Here is a 21,258-nt window from a genome sequence, read left to right as displayed (position 1 = left end):
CTCTAAATCGGGACAGAGAAATAAATTCATTTTATGGATTTTATTATTGTATTCCACATCGATCATTATTTTTCCTAGAATTCGATGCATCTGTCCAGAAGCTGTGCTGACGTTCGAAATATAGGGGGCGATTTCTAAACCTAATTCTTCTACAATCTCACGACACTGTCTTCCTAATATGCTGACGGTAGCCCCGGAATCTAGGAGACCTTTTATGGCCTTCCCTCCGATGCTCACAGTCACATATGGTCTTGGATCTTTACCCCGTTGGAATTTTGATATCGCTTCCGCCACTGATTTTTTTAATATCTTGTGTTCTTTTTGTTTTTCTCTTAATTTTAATATTTTTTTAATCTTCTTGGTTTGCATACTGGGTTTTTCATTGTCATTCGGACAGGTTCCTAGTGATTCGTTAGTATCAGGAATTTTTTCTCCGAAAATTCTAGTTTTTGCTTTTCGGTAGTTTTCTTCTCTGATATTTAACGGTAAATAATGACGTATTTTTGGAAATTTTTGCTCTTTGTTTTTGGTCTCTACTAAGTCGTTTGGGAATTCAGATTGGCGGGTTGTTCGGTGGAACGATGGTTCCCCGCTGCAACCATGTTCGCCCTCGCGTTTCCCGTTCTACAATCAGCACACTTCGGGGTGATTGTATTCGGTTTTCCACATTTGAAACAAAACCTGTTTCTTTGGGAAGCGGTACAGTCCCGAAAACCATGCCCAGGGGTATGACAGTTCCAACATATTATTAAAGCATTCATTGCCGATACATCGTTTACTTCATCACTTTCCTCGAAGACGGGGATACTGTCTATATTATCTTCTTCTTGGATAGAGTTGATTTTGAAGGGTTTGTTACTGGATGGGTGTGGTGTTGGGGCTTTCTCTCTGCGGAAAAATGTACGTTCAATTTCTAGGCATTCTATCCTAAGTTGTTCGAGAGATCCGACTGGCATGGAATATACTATACTGGAAATATTTTTTTGTAAGTTTTTCTTTACCAGAGAAATCATTTCGAATTCTGACACAGACTTTTCCAGTCTAGACCTCTTTAAATTGATGTCTTGGAAGAAGGCATCGATTGATTCCCCTGGTTGTTGCTTTCTTTCCAGTAGGTCTCGCATCTGTTCGAAACAGGTTCTCCTGACTTTGAACCTCTCTAATAAGCCGTGTTTTAAAGACTCCCAATCGCCAATGTTTTCATTTTTTTGTTGCAACCAGAACCAGTCATGTGCAGGACCTGATAATAAGAGATGGAATTCGTTCAGAATTTCCCCCCATGACAACATATAATGGCTTTGGAAGTACTCCAATCGGTAAACAAAATCTTCCACAGAGAGGCTATTTGGTCTACCCGAAAAATTTAGGCCAAACTTTTCTACTCTAATCCCTTGACCCGAAGCATTCATATAGGATGGTATGATGGAATTCCCTTGATTCCTGTTTAAGTTACTTTCCCTATTTAACGGAGGTGTTGGGTTATGGTTAAAATGCGATTGCGCTGTAGAATTTTGAGGAGGATCCCTACGTCTATCTACTGATAGTTTTGATACCGCATCACTCAGTTTATTTATTACGCTGTACACTCTTTCCAATTCTTGGGCCACGCTTTGTTGCACCATAGTTTGCATATTTGCTTGGGCGTGATTCAGGCTTTGCTGAACTAAGCCTCGGACTAAGTTGTCAACTTCAACTGGGTGATTACCTGGATTGGGTTGATTCGTAGTTGGCTGAATATGAATTTGATGGTTAATAGGGTTTGTCTGATTTGTTGTTGTCGGAATATTAACTTGATGATTAATAGGATTAGTCTGATTTGTTGTTGGTGGGAAATTTTGTGCCATTTGGGCAGAAGCGCTAGTGCTGGGATTAGTATTAATTATGGTCCCAGAAAGGTCCCTAATTGAAGGGTCGTTATTAGCTTTAGCTTTTCCCATTTTTGACTCTGTCGGAGTTTTCTTCTGTTTTGGCACAGGGGACGAAATAGAAGTCCTGCTCAGATCAAAAACCAAGGAGCGATTTCTTTTACTTCTATTTCTTCTATTTGCGGCTTTGGCGCTCATGAGAAGTTTAATATTTGATTTTAAAGTTTATAAGTGGTTCTTTGTTTTTGTTTTCTTCTTAATATGCAAAAATTATTAGAGTTCTTTGATCTTCTTTTACTAATCAACGAGAGCTACAACAATATAGTAATACACAAGATTGGTTAGGTAAATATTAGTCTATGATAATCGATAAAAAATATAGTATTAGTTATTAATTTAAAATCATTAGGTATAGTTGACACAAAAATTAGTTTTCACTTCAATACAAATAACACATATGAGAGGATCTTGAATGTTTTTTCAGTTGCTAGTATGGTTTAAGTGTGTGGTTTCGCTTTTGATAGAAACATTTTTTGTCTAGGTGTCCTTTGATGGCGGTCATGGCGCATTGATAGATGACATTTAAACGCTACATTTAGGAACATTGAATCATTAAGGGATGTCACAAGACATTTAATTCATTTGTCGAAATAAAAGATAACTTGTTGAGGGTACTCTCATACAGTACAGTCTTTGACAGCTATAGTCCAAGCAGATACAGCACTTTCGCCTTTTTCTATCCCTAGTCTATGGTTACTCTACAAAAAAAAAAAAACACACGGAAACATAAAAAACACAGGTCATGAAACAATACAATCTTTGTTACACTTAACGAACAAGAGCTATTGAACTAGACCCTTTTTTATGGACTAGAATATCCTACTATCCTAATTATCTAAACTATATATTGCACTTTAATCACAGATTTGTTTCAAATATGTGGATACAATATTAGTTAGCTATTAGGAAAGGCGATATTCCAGTTTAAGCTATTACACCCTATTGTCTATTGTTCTGTGTTTCGGTGTTATTACACAGTATATTTTCATGTCCTCGCCATTTTTGGTTTTTTAGCGCTGAAGTTTTGCGCAGAAATCGTGCTGGTGTTGTATTGCACTTGACATTTAGGGACGATAGGACAAAATGTTTTAGATATTGGGCGCCATATTGTTATGAACCAGCCTAAAGCGGCCCTCTGGTGGCGATCTGACTTGCTCAGTCGTGGCATCTTCATCAGGGGGTTCTCAACCCTTTCCACCAAATGACCTAGGGGTCTAACAACGGAAAAGTAATGACAGGACAAACACAATAAAAAAAACAACAACACACCACACACACATGACCGGGGAACTTGGTGACTAGTGTTCCCACACTCAGCCCTCCCAACCTGGACCCTTTTGTCCTCAAATCATTATTATTAAAGGGCCCCACACTCCACGAACACTTACCTCCCTAGCAACTTACATCCCAGAGTCCTCTCTCACAAATAAAAACCTTAGCAATTCATATTAATCTACAAAATCAAACACATATTTATTTTTTTTTATATCTATTGGTATTAAACCTAGTCTTACAACATATTCGAATAAAAACAAAACAGGATTAATTTTTGGATTTCTAACGTCGATTATTTTCTGTGAGCCAATATTTCGGCCTACCACACACATACAAAAAGGACGTCGATTACCTAAATGCCAAATATGGCCACTTATTTTAATCCTTAGTACCCTCCTAATCGAGCTCGGTTAGTGGTAAATGGACGTTATAATATAATCCAGTTTACACAATCAAACAAAACCATGGAAGAATTTCCTTTTTATATTCGGGTAACCCTATGCCCATATATTCTGCTAGGCGTTAAAAATCCTCACAATAAAAAAAAGAAACTTATATACTAGTGTACTAACTACGGACAATCACAAATTAGTTTAACGACAATAATATTAATTTAATAGTTTCAGTCTAGGAATTAGTTTTAAGTTTTCTTGTTTTAAATTTTTTTGGTCATATATTGTAATATAATTAATTTTCTGCTCTTCAACTTTTCAGGTGGCTTCAAACATTAACCGACCTTCAAATCCACGGAAAAACACCGCCAATTAGCTCCGGATCGTTTGGGACTTTAAATTTGGCAGGTATTATTAATTGTGCTTTGTTACCTTGTGTCCTGGATACTGATTATGAATTTGTATTTTATATTTTCAGGATAAAGTTGGCAACACTCAGGGCTGTGGCCTCTGGCGGATTTATCACCTAGACGACCCCACAACCCTGTCAATTGAGTTTTACTTCTCGGCACCAGGACTTTGGCCCTCTCCGTAATTGGTCCGTCGTTTTTAAATGGTTTTGCGTAATCTAAAAAAAACCCAGAACACCAAACTCTTTGTCACTACATTTTTCTCATTACTCAAACCTTTAAATCACTCACATTTGGTTTTATTCACGCCACACATAAATTAAAGAAAACACACAAATTACTCAAGTGCCAATAAAAAAAAGAAATAGAAACTTTTCCGTTTTTTTATTTTAAAAGAATTTAGGATACAGGTCAACTGTTCTTCGAAGCTCACCACTTAGGAATAATGGCGGTTTTCTTGTATTTCCTCGCTTAAATACGACTTGTCGGAGACGCCAAACTGGGATTTTCCTCAGTTTTCCCACATTTTTCCGACATTTATTAAATTGCTTCTGATCACCTGTTCTCTAAACCCCATAATAATTTCAGAGATGTATTTGCCATACGTCAATGTTGGAGAATCGCAATGGCGGAAATCATCCCTGACGGTGGCACCACTTTTTCATTTTTTTAACCGGCCGCTTAATATATCCGGTTTTGTCACTTTTTCTTTGCCGGCAGCTACGTATAACACGTACTGAAAATTGCTGCCGGTTGCATCACATTAATAAAAACTTAAAAAAAATTACTTAGTCCCCGCAACAGATGTTTTATTTATAGTCACTTGCAGTTCCCGACTATTTTGCGACGCAAGAAAAATATAATTTACTTAAGAAAATGTAACATAAATCTGTTTCAAGGGCCAGCAACGTGGACCGGGCCGGCTAGTTTATGTATATTTTACACTTCAGAAATAGAGAACAAATAAATCATTGTATTAGTTGGTTTAATAGCAACGTTTTAATCGTGCTTTCCCTTATCGCAACACTGGTCAGTGTAAAAGTTTTTAGAGGTTTTATGTACATTAAGTAACCAGCAAAAGACTACCTTGGCAAATTGCCAACGTTTTGAAAGCTTCCTACTGTATTAAATTTGAAAAGCAGAATACAAAAACATTTTTTTTTTCTAATGCCACCCACCAAAAAGTTATTTTTCTCTCTCAAGGAAATACTATATACATTCTCATCTTAACTACGAACAATGTTCTCGGTGCCGCACTCTTCAGACGATTTTGAGCATCTAATAAAATATAATAAAATGAAAAACTTACAAGTACTAAGTTTGTTGTTTTTGCTTTTGTTCTGCATTTTGTGCTCCTTTTTCACATTGCAAGATAACATTTGTATAATTTTTGCATTTCATAACAGCAAATAAGAGGGGCTGTTGCCTGGAATAGTTTTGTTAGTTGGATGTGCGGGTGGATGTGAAACATGTATTTGTATTTATGGTCACCTCCACAATTATGGACTGTGTAATTTTAGAACAGACAAACCGCTGCAAAAAACTAATGTTTTAGAGCAATAGGTCACCAAAGTTATTCAAAAAGGTTTCTCGAATGACAAGTACAGCTACAAGTAAAACCTCATGACAGTCAGCAATAAGCAAAAAGCTTAATAAGTGATCTGAAGTAAATCCATTGCAATATTGACATGCGTTTTTCAGTTCGAATAGTTTGAAAAGAATTAACACTGGTCAATACATAAATTCTAAAGTCACGCACTATTTTAACCATCAGCTTTTGTTTATGAGATATTGTCTAGGATTATATTTTAAGATTTTAAGGTGTTCGTTACCTTTGGGTAACAAAAAGTTGATTAAATTTTTCGACAGGAATACCTCGAGGAGATGACCTGGGCTGGGCCCTAAAAGATTTTCCTATAGTTGTGGCGAGTATCTCAAAACATAGTAACAAATCCAATTTTATGTAAATATCAAGCTCTCCATGTCATAATGCAACATAGGAACAACATAACAAAATACAATTTTCAAACATATGAATTAATTTCAACCTTAATTAAAGCATTTTCTAATTACTTACAACAGACTTTACACATGTTAAATGTTATTTCTTGACCCTCATCTGCCAGACGCAATGCAATCAATTCTCCTTTATATGCATGTGTACATACACATAGTACATATCTACTTCCCCAACAAGCGGTTGCATATTAAGCATCACCACGTTGCAAAAATGATTTATCTTCTCCTACTCTCGAAATGACAAAGTACATCTTCATTTAGTGCTATGTGATATGTATAAATAGAAAATAAGGTATGGGTGACATTTGTATTTACATACCTACACACATAGAAATACACACATACAAACATATCTACAATATATTTTCATATATACATTGTATGTTCATTAGATTGTTAGAAGATGATTGAAGATGATTTATGAAGGCAGGCAATATGTTGCACAACAAAAAAGGACAATACATCATGTGGCATAAAAACAAGAAAATTGTTCCGAAAATCCTCAGTGTCCTTTTATCAATTACATTTAAAACAGTAACACAAAGCAAAGTTAGAGTCTAGAGGAAAAGAACAAAGTAAAATGAATGTTTGAACCCACCATTGATCATATCTTTAGCTAGCGGGAGATTCTAGAGAAGGCTAACATATGATAAGCAGATCAATACTTAAAACCTGTTTTTCGTTTTCAACAGACCCATACGTTAAAAGGTAGTCCAAACCATTACTGTTTATTGTATACCCATAAAGTTCATACGGCATGCATAAATGAAAACGCGGTCCTCAATTAAACTAGTATAAACCCCTTCGAATATTTCAGTACCAAACGAGGTGTCAGATAATTAAACCCTGAAATGTATTATATCTGCAGTCAATTCTTTTGAGCAATTGATATTTAATGGCTGGGAATCCAACAAGACGGGTGTTCAATAAGGGTATGACCTTTTTACTACCTCAATTCCCTACATCATAGCGTGATGAGTTTCTACAAAATATTACATAAAGTCTTAATTATAAGATGATTAGGTAAAAACCTTCACTCACAAAATGATTTTAAAATTTTAATTTATAAGAATTATTGGTAATTTTTTGAAGTTGATGATACAATGAGATAAACAAACTTACATAACATTTTTTTGATATAAAGTTTAAGGAAAAATGTTGGTTTCAAATCCGTTCGCGTTCATAAATTTGGCCAATGCGCGCAAAAGTTATAGCGGTTTTTATTCTCATATAAAGAAAAATATTTAATAATATCTTATTTGTTTTAATGAGAAAATGAATGCATAAATCGTTAATAGAAATCCATATCTATTCGTTTATGTTTAAGTATTTACAAAATTTATTTTTATTTTCGCGGAAAATTGGCTGACAATAAAAAATTTTGAAGTACATTCAAATTATCCTGCCCGAAAAGGGGGGCTATATGAAGACGTGAGCCTGTACGGACAAATTTCTGGGGGAAAGTTGAATATTCCCAACGAAGACTAAGTACCAAATTTCAGCCATTTAAATGGATTATTGTAACGAGAAATTTCTGGGGGAAAGTTTTATACCCCTAACGAAGACTGAATACCAAATTTTAGCCATTTCGGAGGAATATGGAGACCACAAACTTTAAAATACCGAACATCTAGAGGTACCGTTTTGTAGGGGCTATACGAAGGCGTGGACCTATACCGACAAAATCCTAGGGGAAGGTTTTATACCCTCAACTATAACTAAGTCCCAAATTTCTGCCATTTCGGTGTGAAAATGAGCCTAAAACCTTCAAAATACCGAAAATCGGGTGGATCCGTTCCATGGTGGCTATATGAAGGCGTGGACTTATACCGACAAAAACCTGGTAGAAAGTTGTATACCCCAAACGATGACTAAGTACCAAATTTCAGCTATTTCAGTGTGATAATGAAGCTAAAACCTTCAAAATACCGAAAATCGGGTGGTACCGTTCTATGGGGGCTATATGAAGGCGTGGACCTATACCGAAAAAAACCTGGTAGAAACGATGACTAAGTACCAAATTTCAGTCATTTCGGTGTGATAATGAATCTAAAACCTTCAAAATACCGAAGATCGGGTGGTGCCGTTATATGGGGGCTATATGAAGGCGTGGACCTATACCTACAAAATTCTGGGGGAAAGTTTTATACCCCCGCCATTTCGGTTTGATAATGAAGCAAAAACCTTCAAAATACCGAAAATCGGTCGGTCAAAACGTTGACCGATATAGCCCATTTGCGATACCAAACATCCTGGGAGTAATAGAAACTTCTCCCCCATAAGCAACCAAAATTCCGTGACCATCCGATCAAAATTGCGACCTGTAGCGTGATTGCAAAAAATGGAAGTCCATGGAAAATGTTGTCCATGGAGTATACCTTGAGTCTTTTTTTCTTTCATTTTTAAAAATTTTTCTACAATGATGCAAACACAGCTTCCACGTAAATTATATTTAATTGTCGACATTAATTTTAATGGTAGACATCATACTGTAATGTGTTAACAGTTCGCGAATTCTGAAAGAGTGAAACTCGGATTCATCGATTGTAAAACGTATTTGGTATCTCCCATAATTGTTTAACAAAAAAATTTAATTTTTTTCAAAGTGGTTGGTGCATGACTTTTTTTCAATATTTGAATGAAAAAAACGTTATTTTAGTTTTTAGTGGGCTTAAGTTTACATTCGTGCAACAGGAAATAATTATTGAAATATTTTTTTTTTATTTCATATATTTTTTCAAAAGGGTAAGGGTATTTTGTGTTAGTGCATTTGTATGTAACATGCCTAAAGAAAAGAGATAGACCCATAGTTCCTTCTAGGGTTATGCATAGAATCACTTTCTGAGTCGATTAATGCATGTCCGTCCGTCCGTTCGCCACATACAGGTCGCATTTATTGTTCGATTTGAATGAAAATTGGAATGTGTGATGGAATTAGGTCTAGAAATAAGTGTGCCAAATTATATCAAAATCGGTTCAGATTTGGATATAGCTCCCATATATATTTTTGGCCGATTTTTGGTATTAGGTGCACGAAACACGTTATATATGCCCGATCTCAATGAAATATGAATGTGTGGCCGATTTGAAATATTTGATGCACCAAACACGCCCGACTTTGATCCTTTCCTTACTGGTTTTAAATCGATTTGTGGGTGAACTTTTTTATATTTTAATGGAATAAACATTATTTTAGTGATTAGTATGCAAACTTTCATTCATCCGTGCTACAGGAAATCATTTTTGAGAAAAAATGTCCAAATGTCATAACCCTAGGCTGCATACCAATGCAAAAAAGTGGCACCAAAATAACCATTTGAATTACAATGAAAAAATAAGTATTTTAAATTGCCTTTAAGAGTATAAATATTCTTTTTTCGAAAACCAGCTACTTCCATTGATATTTAAATAATAGCATAAAATTGACTTTAAAAACTTAAATTTCATTTTGCAATATGTTGTTCTTAAACATTCATCACTCGTCTCAACTATGCCAGTGTTTCACACCAACGAGCAGAAAGTTTTTTGCATTGTTTCGTTTCATTTTTGGGACATTTTTCTTGCCACACCTGTGCTTCAAGATACTTTTTCGAGTTTTGTTATAAAATGTCATTAGAATGTGTATGTATGTACGTTTGTGAATATGTGTGGACAGAACTCCTATAAATATCCAGACATGATTTTTTTCTTCTTATACATGTTCCATAATGGACAATGGAATTTGATTACACTGTGAAAAATAATTGGACGTATATTGTCGCTCCAAGAAATAGCCCCCACTTAAACTTTACTTCAATCATCATCGTTTTTTTTTAATTATAAAAATGATTAATGCTTGAATTTTGGTTACCGTTTTATTTTTAAGAATTTAAGTAACCGTTGCCTACTTACTTAGACGGCTTTTGTACCATAAGCTGCACTAAGCATATGTAACATTATTTCTTTATTGTACGCAATGCTATTTTTATTATGTTTCCTATACACATTAGCGTATGACCTGTTCCAGCAAGATGATGATATTTCACACGATAGACTATCACGTTTTCTGAAACCTCATTTATTATTTTCCCATCTGGCCTTGTGATGTCGAGGTGGCGGAATATTGCTTTTATAGGAATTGTGGCAATTCTTTCAACAACCGCAGTAAATCTTCGGTTTACCATAAATCCAATATCTAGCTTATGTTTTGTTTCATGGTAGCTAGAATACACGTGTAATTATTTCTGATCTTTCCGTCTGCCAGATTCCATCGCACTTTCTGCAAGGCGATAATATCAGTGTGCACCTACTCTGTATAGGGTCCTGATCTTCTAGGTTTACATTCGATGATCATGTCCCATAAAAGGTTTACGGAGGTCGTCAACTTTTGAGAGAAAGAAAAGCAAACTTATTTTTATTCTTTGTTTTTTTATAGTTCGATGTTTTTGTTGGGTTGGTAGCTAGCCCAACGCTCAACCCACGTTTTTATCGTTCTTATGGGGGAACGTGTCACACATGTTAGCTCACTACCTTCAACAGATGTTCCCTAGGTGACACCACTGGGAGATCAGGGCCTACTTGTGATGAAAAAAGGAACAGGATAAGTCCTGTGCTTTTCCATATTAGATTCGGTCAGGACCTTTGCTTTGTATCTTTTATCCCCTACGTCACACAGTGTCACGACAGCGGCCAAAAACGGTCTAAACCACGTACGTCGGACTACCAAGAAGTGAAAGTCGACAAAAGGCATTTCAATCAGAAGGATTTTGAATTTTGATATTGATACGTCAAGTAGTTTTGTATATATGAGGGATCCAATCCGATAATTGTTGGCAATGTGCATTTTTCTCCATATTTTCCAAAAACTAACAAAATTTCTTATCTTCATGTATTTTAATATATAAAATAACGGTCGTTATAAAACTGATTTTATGAGTTGCTTTGTATGTAACAAACTTGGCTTCACACTTGTTTGAAAGCAAATAGTGATCATATGGCGTTAACAGTAACCCTGGCTTTAGTTCTTAGTTCATCAATTTTAAAATTAGTGGAGTGGGAAAAAATTGTAACAAAGTGTTAATCGATATATATTGCTGTTTGTGTTGTGAAAGGTGAGTATTTCAAATGTTTAAAGGCGTTAGCTGCAGAATCTGACAGACGAACATGTTATTTATCTTGTACAGTGACCATCTCATTAAGGGGTTATCGCATTTTTTACAAAGCATGTCGACTAAAGCGAGAAAACGAAAAACCGATCATCATATATTTTCGTGGGTTTATTAGTAAGTGTCTAATAATTTTGTTTTTAAACGATGGAATTAAAAAAACTATTTTGTAAGAAAGGTCAATAATCAATATTTCGATTTTTTAAGAATGGGCCTTTTTGACCATTAATCTGTCAAAGAAACTTCTTTAAGGCAAATACTATTATTTGAAGACACCATTTTGATGTATACAATAAGCTCACAAAAATATTTGAGGATCGAACACAAATTTCAATCATTTTGGGTGGATAATGTGAAAAAAACCTTCAAAATACCGAAAATCGGGCGGTGCCGTTCTATGGAATTATATCAAAACGTGAACCTATGCCCATAATTTATATCGAACAAGTTTTTTGTTCACTGGGAAAAAAAGATAAAATCTTCAAAATATCGAAAATTGGGACGTATCGTTTTTTGGGGTCTATATCAGAATTTGGACATATGTCCATAATTTTCATAGGAAAAGTTTTTTTGTCAACTGGAACCCTGCAACTCAAAGTTCAGCCAATTTGGTCGATACATTTAGTTAAAATATTAAAAAATATAAAATATACTAAAACGTGGACCGACCTTCCCAATTTGTTACCCTCAACATTGTCAGCCAACCAAAGTTCACGAACGAACTATTTCAATTGAATGATTCATTAAGAGTGTATGAATTAGATCAGTCGATATAGTTCATTATAGTTCCGTAGATAGATAAAAGAACAATTAAAGGACGTACCAATACGTCATCCACTCCATTGTGTCATTGCCTATGTAAAGGTAATACTTTTGTTTGCTTTTTGTATTTTACAAACATCCGCACACGACACTTTCATCGTAACTTTAATATTTTCATTTATTAGTAAACTATAAAAAAATACAATTTTAAATATTAAAATTACAATTTTAATGTTTTAATCATTCATAACTCGCTTTTTAATCGCATCCTACCTATTTTTGTTGCGGGGTTCTTTAAAATATTCTTCTGTTGTTTGTTCCTTTCGGTATATGGATACATGTGTTTGTTCACAACTGAACGAACTTGCAAGCGAACGACTTAGAGTCGGTGACGATAGAACGAAAAGACAGCTGACTGACGGAGCTTTTTGAAAGAACGACCAAGTTCGCTTACGAGAGCTAAACTAAAAGATCGATCGAGTCCAAAGAGCCAAAAATAAAATTTTAAGCAGTAAGTACTTCTACCAAAATTCATTCACCTACGCCAACTCCTTCTAGTTTTGGACACCGTTCATATGAACTCGCGATATAGTGCGCCAACCGTTAAAGAACGAATTGTAAATTCAGCTCCAGGGTTTAACGTGGGTATTATTTTGGTCCAATAACCATGGTATTGGTTACCAATCGTTTCATACATCTTTCGGCAAAGCTGACTGACAAGGTTTTACATTGTTTCTGAAACTAATTCAAATGAGATAGTTTATGTAGTGAGCCCATACGCTTCGAAATAAGACCCAGAAATTGATCAACAAGTGGAAAGCATGTCATTTCATTCGGCAAAATCGACAGATACTTTTATATATATTGTTTTAATATTAGGGTTATTTTGATAGCATCACTTCTACATTTGCTGAGTGTATAATAATGTCCAGAACAACTTTTTCCATTCTAAGGACTCAGGTTTATGCCCATAATTTTTTTTTTTCGTTTCGTTTGTTTGCCAAAGGTCATATGACGTGCTTATGCTGTATGTGTATATCATACATAGCTAACTGATGCAACTATAACAGAATTTAAATCACAATTTTCATTAAAAAATCATTTGAATTTTGTTTCAAAAAATTGAGTATACAAACATTTGGTTTGTAAGTTTGTTAGCATAAAAATTTATTCATTTTTTATTTTACCTAAATAACTGAACTGGCCAGTAAAAAAAATTCTTCATTATAGGTATTAAAATTGTTTAAAACTTTGTTCCAACTTGGCACAGTTCAGAATATTAAAGCATTATAGCAGTATTCAACATTATTTCTTAATGTGGTTTTTGGTTAGTTGCTTGCTTGTCTAACTATGGAAAGGTAGAAACACCAACAATCTCACACATGAACCGCAATAAATATGACTTTTCTTCATTGAATTACAATTTAAAAAAGTTATTAAACTTAATGTGACATTAGGCAATAGTTTTAACACAAATCTGTGGACAAACTCCTAGAGCACGAACGAAACACACAAACACTTAAAAAACTGACAAAGTTTAATTATGACCAGCTTTGAAAAGGATGTCCGATAATATGTCGATTAACTGTTGGGTGAGTTTGCATGTGATGCAATAGTTTACATACGTATCTGAAATATGTGGACACGAAGGGTAGTTTGAATTATGGATTTAAAATAATTTGAAATAAATGGTTGCAGAGTTTCATAAAGATTTACATTGCTTCTTATTGGTTTAATACGTGTAACTAAGATACTGTATGTTTTACATGGGTGGCGGATTATACTACGTCTACATTCATCGTCTATTAATATTTTTACCAGTAAATTTCAGTTATAGGTAGTATCAGTGAGTTATTAGGGTAAATTGTCTGTCCGTTTTTGTGGGAAATATTACTGAGTGGTACCCTAAGTATCCACATGTTGCATATAGCGTAAACCATCCGTAGCTGAGAAGAAGCTAATTAAATAAACATTCATTCAGATAACAATTTAAATTTACTAACACCAATCATACCAAACCCGCCAAAAATTTGTGAGCCACATGAGCCAGTAGGCTTAACTGCTTACTTAAGACATTACTATGTAATGAGCACGGTGACCCAGACACTACAAAACCGAGGGCAGTGATTTCAACTGGGATGCTTTTAGAGAAAGAAAAGAAAAACAAACCCCTCTAAAGTTGACGAACCCCGCAAACGTTTTAAGGACCATGATCTGCGAATCTGCACCTGGAATGTTCGCACTCTTTATAGAGAAGGTGCAGTCTTCGCATTGGCAGACGTACTTGGAAAGTACAAAGCCGATATTACTGCCATACAGGAAATACGATGGACTGGGAAAGATTTCACAACAACACCTAAAGGTGACGCACTGTATTATAGCTGCCATGACACAAAGCATGAGTTTGGTTGCGGTTTTGTAGTTGGTCGGAGGTTAAAACATCTGGTCTCCAGCTTCACCCCAGTGAATGAAAGACTTGCTACAATTCAAAATTCTTCAACATCAGCTTTATCTGCGCTCATGCCCCAACCGAAGACAAGGACGAACAGACCAAAGATATATTCTACGAGAGCTTAAAAGAAACATATGACCGTTGTCCTGCCCATGACATTAAAATTGTTCTAGGCGATTTTAATGCCAAAATTGGAAAGGAGAATATCTTTGGACAAACAGTTGGGAAATTCAGTCTACATAGTGAAACATCAGACAATGGAATGAGGCTGATAGACTTCGCAGCGGCAAAAAACATGGTAGTTAGCAGTACCAGATTTAAGCATCTCGATATTCATAAGGGCACTTGGCTGTCTCCAGACCAAAGAACAATAAATCAAATTGATCACGTTGTGATAGATGGAAGACATTCATCGAGCGTGTTGGATGTACGATCGTTCCGAGGAGCAAACATAGATTCGGACCATTACCTCGTTGCAGCAAAGGTACGTACCCGTCTAAACGTTGCAAATAAAGCACGGACAGACACAACACGAAAGTTGGACATCGCCAAGCTGCAAACACAACTGATAGCCACGGCATATTCCACTCAACTGACCCAACTAACTGATACAGATAGTGTGCTCAGGATATGGAAAGAACATTTTTCCAAACTGTTGGTAGCCGATAGCAGTGAAGACGGCGAAGATACCACAGATCCAATCCCAGATGATGGTATTGAATGTATACCGCCAAGCCAAGATGAGGTAAGGACAGCAATAAACCGGCTGAAGAATAATAAGGCGGCAGGAGCAGATAACCTACCAGCCGAGCTGTTCAAAACCGGAGGCGACACGCTGATAAGGTGTATGCATCAGCTAGTTAGCACCATCTGGCAGGAAGAACGCGTACCCGACGATTGGAACGTGAGCATCCTATGTCCAGTCCACAAGAAGGGTGATAAGACTGTGTGCTCCAATTATAGGGGCATAAGTCTGCTCCCTATTGCATATAAGATAGTATCTGGCATATTGTGTGAGAGACTACAGCCTATGGTCAATGAAATTATTGGACCCTATCAGTGCGGCTTTAGACCTGGCAAATCCACCATTGACCAGATATTTACCTTGAGACAAATCCTGGAAAAGACCCAAGAAATGCAGATCGACACCTTCCATCTTTTCGTCGATTATAAAGCAGCATTCGACAGCCCTATACGTTCAAAGGTGTTCCAAGCCATGTCTGATTTTGGTATTCCTGCAAAGCTCATTCGACTTTGTAGAATGACATTAACTGAGACGAGATCCTCAGTTAAAATTGGAAAGAACCTCTCCGAAGAGTTTACTACCAAGACAAGGAGACCGCCTGTCGTGTGATCTATTCAACATCCTGCTGGAAAAGGTCATACGAGACGCGAAGGTCAAAAGAAATGGAACGATATACACGAACAGCCATATGTTACTGGCTTATGCCGACGACATTGACATCATGGGTCGATCGGTAAAGGAAGTAACTGACACCTTTGCAAAAGTCGAAAGAGAATCTGCTAAAGTTGGTCTGGCAGTAAACGGCGTAAAAACCAAGTTGATGGTATCGACGCGTAATATGTCCATAAACACCGCACCATCTGTAAATGTTGGTACCTATAATGTTGAGGTAGTAAAGGACTTCGTCTACCTCGGCACCGCCATAAACACAACAAATAACATCAGTTGTGAAATACGAAGAAGAATAGTGTTGGCTAACAGATGCTACTTTGGGCTGAGTAAGCAGTTTAGGAATAAAGCCACCTCTCGTCAAACAAAAATAACGCTTTACAAAACACTGATACTATCCGTGCTAATGTATGGTTCCGCAGCATGGGTACTTGCTCAAGCAGATAAGGCAGTGCTTTGTGTGTTTGAGAGAAAAATTCTTCGAAAGATCTACGGGCCAATCTGTGTTGACGGCGAATATCGGCGGCGTATGAACATCGAGCTGTATCAACTATACAATGACATCAATATAGTTGAACGAATCGAGAGACAACGATTGCGATGGCTAGGCCATGTTATAAGAATGAGTGATGATGAACCCGCTAAAAAGGCGTATAAATACGGGCCGCATGGAGGTTCTCGCAGATCTGGAAGGCCAAAGCTTCGTTGGAGCGAACAAGTGAAACGAGATATCACAAAGCTACATATCCCAGATTGGGAAAATACAGCAGCAAACAGAGAGGATTGGAGATTTTTTCTTAGTTCGGCTTATGGAACAAATGTTCTGTAAGTAAGTAAGTAAGTATGCTTTTAGAGATATTTTCAGGGATATAGCTTTCTTACATAATCCTACTACTTATGATGTTGTACATATATACGCAATAAATATGCAGAACGGAGTGCATCCTCCACGACTCTACTTAGTATACTTCAAAGAAATGTAGTAGAACAAGGTTCGGCATACAACAACAACAAAATTGAGCAAACAATGTTGTCATTGTCTGAGTGCAAGGTTTTTCATTGAGTAAAATTATGTAAGTGGGGGGAGAAACTCACCTTGCTTGCTTGTGTGTAATGGAGATGCCGATTGCTTAGTACAAGAACTATGTACTTTATCATGAACTATTTTTGATTTATTTTACATGGTATGTCAATTAGGGTTATGACTTTTTTACAACATCATATCCCTGAATAATATTTCGATGGGTTTTTACCTAAGATCACATACGAGGGCAGTTCGGAAACTTCTTAGCCTAGCACAAAAAGCGCGGTATAAACAGAAAAAAGTTAAGTGTTTTGGAAACTTCAATCTCTGTTATGAACACATGTAAAATTTTTTTCGATCTGGCAACTCCCTCATATAGAAACAGGTGTTCAAAAAAGACGCATCCGCAATTTGTTTACAATGGAAAAATTAGAAATGCGTGCTGTCATTAAATATTTACATAAAAAAGGTTTATCGGGACAAGAAATTCATAATGATATGGTGAATGTGTTAGGTGAAAGTGCTCCTTCATATGCAACAGTAAAAAATTGGGTTGCTGAATTTAAACGTGGTCGTACAAGCATTGAAGATGAACCACGTAGTGGACGTCCAAAAACAGCAACAACAACAGAAATTGTAGCCAAAGTGCATGATATGGTATTAAATGATCGACGAATAAAAGTGCGTCAAATTGCTAATATCATGGGCATGTCAAAAGATCGAGTCCATTTAATTTTGCATGAAGAACTACAATAAAAAAACGCTTTCTGCAAGATGGGTGCCGCATTTGTTAACAGTCGATCAAAAACGCATAAGAATGAACATTTTTCAAGCTTGTTTGGATCGTTTTAAGCGAAATAGAATGTATTTTAAGCGTCGTTTCATAACTGTTGATGAGACATGGATCCACCACTATACTGCAGAGACAAAAGAACAATCCAAACAATGGACTGAAGCTGGAGGAAGTGCCCCAAAGAAGGCAAAAACAATTCAATCGGCTGGTAAGGTTATGGCAACGGTTTTTTGGGACTTCAAAGGTATTTTGTTGATTGACTATCTGCAAAAGGGTAAAACAATAAATTCAGAGTACTATTGCAACCTTTTGGATGAATTAAATGTACAAATTCGAGAAAAACGTCCTGGCTTACAACACAAAATATAATCTTTCATCAATACAACGCACCAGCGCACAAGAGTGTTTTAACAATGGCTAAAATCAACGAATTAAAGTACGAGTTGCTTGACCACCCATCTTATTCTCCTGATTTAGCTCCCAGTGACTTTTACTTGTTCCCAAATCTAAAAAAATTCCTTGCTGCAAGCTTTTTACCTCAAATGATTGTATTGAACAATAAAAATATTTTTGAAAAACTAATTATTCTCTTTCATTGATAGGCTAAGAAGTTTCCGAACCGCCCTCGTAAAATCATCAGTATAAAGTGATTTGATAAAAAGAGGTTTCCACACAAACAGCTTTTAGATTTTTTATTTTTCACACATATTTAACTGAAAACTAAGTTTTGGGGCACACGACATACAAAATATGTGCAATGTGTCGGTTGATTTATGTCATTTAGGGAAGTTGTGTTACTCATACGCTACTGGTCTTCCTCAAAACTACCCAGCAAAATGAAACAAAAAACTGTATTGGTTTAAAATTGTTTTTCGACCTTTCTATTTCTTATTTTAATTTTTAAGACTTTGTATTGTTGGTATTTTTTACGTGAAAAATTCATTATTTTTACAAGGGAATGGTGCGACGAGGATGCAGTCTACTTTGCATCTTTATCAGGGAACTGTGTGAAGTAACATTTTTTAATATTGTTATTGGGCCATCAGGGTGTTTTTCGTTTCAGATGTGTATAAGTACATTTTTACAAACGTATGAAAATTTTTTATAAACAAATTCTTAACGGATGTTGTTAATACTGTAATAATAATACTGGAGCTGTTTAAATCATGAAGTAGACAAATTTAGTTTGCTGAGTAGGTATTCGTTTTATACCTACAAAATAAAGTTGAACTACTTCAGGATTGATTATTTTTGGAGCTTAAAGCAGTGGTAAGCACGACCGACTTGCACTCAAAAGATTTGCTGTTCAAAACATGACCAGAACATCAACATTTTCGCCGATGATAAATCCTCTAAAGTTGCTTATTTTTCCTGAGTATTTCACCCATGAATAACTTCTCTATAAATAGTGTCGTAAGGCATTCTTTTCTGACTCGGTGATGAAAAGTAGGTCCTATATAATTAAACCAATATGAATCAGCATGCACTCATTGATGTTAGAGTAGTCCTCCTTGTCCCTTAGGGAATTCCTTTTGGAGCAGTCACAAAGAGTCATGATATACTTCATCTTTTACCAACATCCGCTTTGAATCCGAGTTGCATACATGTCATTGATGTTACTGTATAAAGCCCTTATGCACGTTCTATTAATAGACTTCCAAACTGTAAATACATGATCATGATATTTAGGCCAGAGAATTCGTTTCAGTAAAATATTCAATAACATTTTAAATAATGTTTTTTCACTATCTTTCTAGAGTCATGTAAAAGTCGTGATCATGTTGCAAAATGGACAATAATGACTTCTTTAACGGAAAAACACGTGAAATTTGCTAATGCTTCAACTATTTTTTGGCATCAAAAACACACCAACTGTGTTACGCAATCTACTAATTAAATATTGAATACTGACGCTGACGAACATATTAAACACAGACGTGGACAGAAAAATTTCTGAGTAGACGTTGATAAAACTGTGTTAAGTATTAACTTATTATTAGTTTTAATCTAATTCAAATTCAAAATCAATATCAAACGGACCAAACGAATTCGCGATAGTTATAGACAGATTTTAATGAATTTTTTCCTGAGAATCGTTTTTGTTTTCTATAAATAACACTGTGAACCGAAATGTTCTACAAAAATGTCGCTTAGAAAATTTTAGGTACGGCTCTCATTGACAATTAATTGATTTTGTCGCGTTTTCAAGGTTTATACCCTCCACCATAGTATGAAGGGTATATTAAGTTTGTCATTCCGTTCGTAACATATCGAACTAATCATTTGCGACCCTATAAAGTATATATGTATATTCTTGATCAGGATAAAATTTTAAGACCATCTAGCCATGTCCGTCTGTCCGTCCGTCTGTTGTAATCACTCTAGCGTCCGCAATAATTGAGATAGAGTGCTGAAATTTTGCACCCGAGGGTCTTTTTTCCATAGGCAGGTCAAGTTCGAAGATGGGCTATATCGGTCCACTTTTTGGTATAGCCCCCATATAACGGTACCTCCGGATTTGAGGTATTTTGACGTTCTTCGCCACATTTGCAGACCGAATTAGCTATAATTTGGCACTTAGGGTTCCAAGTGATCAACAAACTTATATTCCAAAGGATATGGGCATAGGTCCATGTTTTGGAATAGTCCCCATATAGCGGTACCTCCCGATTTTCGGTATTTTGAGCATTTTATTTACAATTTTTAACCGAACTAGCTGTAATTTGACATTTGAGGTTCTCAGTGGTCATGAAACATCTCCACGAAACATCGTCAACATAGGTCCATGTTTTGGTATAGCCCCCATATATCGGTACCTCCCGATTTTCGGTATTTTGAGAATTTTAGCTACAATTTTTGACCGACCTAGCTGTACTTTGCATTTGAGGTTCTCAGTGGTCATGAAATATCTCCACCAAACATCGTCAACATAGATTCATGTTTTGGAATAGTCCCCATATAACGATACCTCCCAATTTTCGGTATTTTGGGAATTTTAGCCACATTTTGTAACCGAACTATCTGCAATTTGACATTTGAGGTTCTCCGTGGTCATGAAACATCTCCACCAAACATCGTCAACATAGGTCCATGTTTTGGTATGGCCCCCTTATAACCGTACCTCCCGATTTTCGGTATTTGGAGCATTTTAGTTACAATTTTTACCGAACTAGCTGTAATTTGACATTTGAAGTTCTCAGTGGTCATGAAACATCTCCAAGGAAACATCGTCAACATTGGTCCATGTTTTGGTATAGCCCCCATATAACGGTACCTCCCGATTTTCGGTATTTTGAGAATTTTAGCTACAGTTTTTAACCGAAATAGTTGTAATTTGACATTTGAAGTTCTCAGTGGTCATAAAACATCTCCAACGAAACATCGTCAACATAGGTCCATGTTTTGGTATAGCCCCCATATAACGGTATCTCCCGATTTTCGGTATTTTGAGAATTTTAGCTACAATTTTGTCTATTCAAAAATAATCTCCAATATAGGTCCATGTTTTGACTCTTGAAGTTCCCTGCAGCTATAAAACTGTTCCGCCAAAAAATTTAAAGATAGGTGGTGCCTTTCAACTAGCTGAACACATTTTTTTACATTAGATTAGATAACAGTGTGCAACAAAATGGAGGTGAAACTCTGTGG

At 36.0% G+C, this 21,258-nt stretch overlaps 1 long non-coding RNA gene across 1 annotated transcript; it reads right to left on the bottom strand.

The window, feature by feature from the left end:
* Window positions 1-318: 318 nt before the first annotated feature.
* On the bottom strand, window positions 319-4,588 carry LOC141401355 (uncharacterized). Its single transcript, XR_012412318.1, has 2 exons — window positions 4,294-4,588; window positions 319-4,220 (listed from the first exon to the last, which is right to left on the bottom strand). It is a non-coding gene; the product is annotated as an uncharacterized lncRNA (long non-coding RNA).
* Window positions 4,589-21,258: the final 16,670 nt, after the last annotated feature.

This window comes from Musca autumnalis, unplaced genomic scaffold (genome assembly GCF_047663935.1).
Source record: "Musca autumnalis isolate F117 unplaced genomic scaffold, ASM4766393v1 scaffold_4, whole genome shotgun sequence".
Classification (NCBI taxonomy): Eukaryota; Metazoa; Arthropoda; class Insecta; order Diptera; family Muscidae; genus Musca; species Musca autumnalis.
This window is presented reverse-complemented; position numbering and strand designations above follow the sequence as displayed.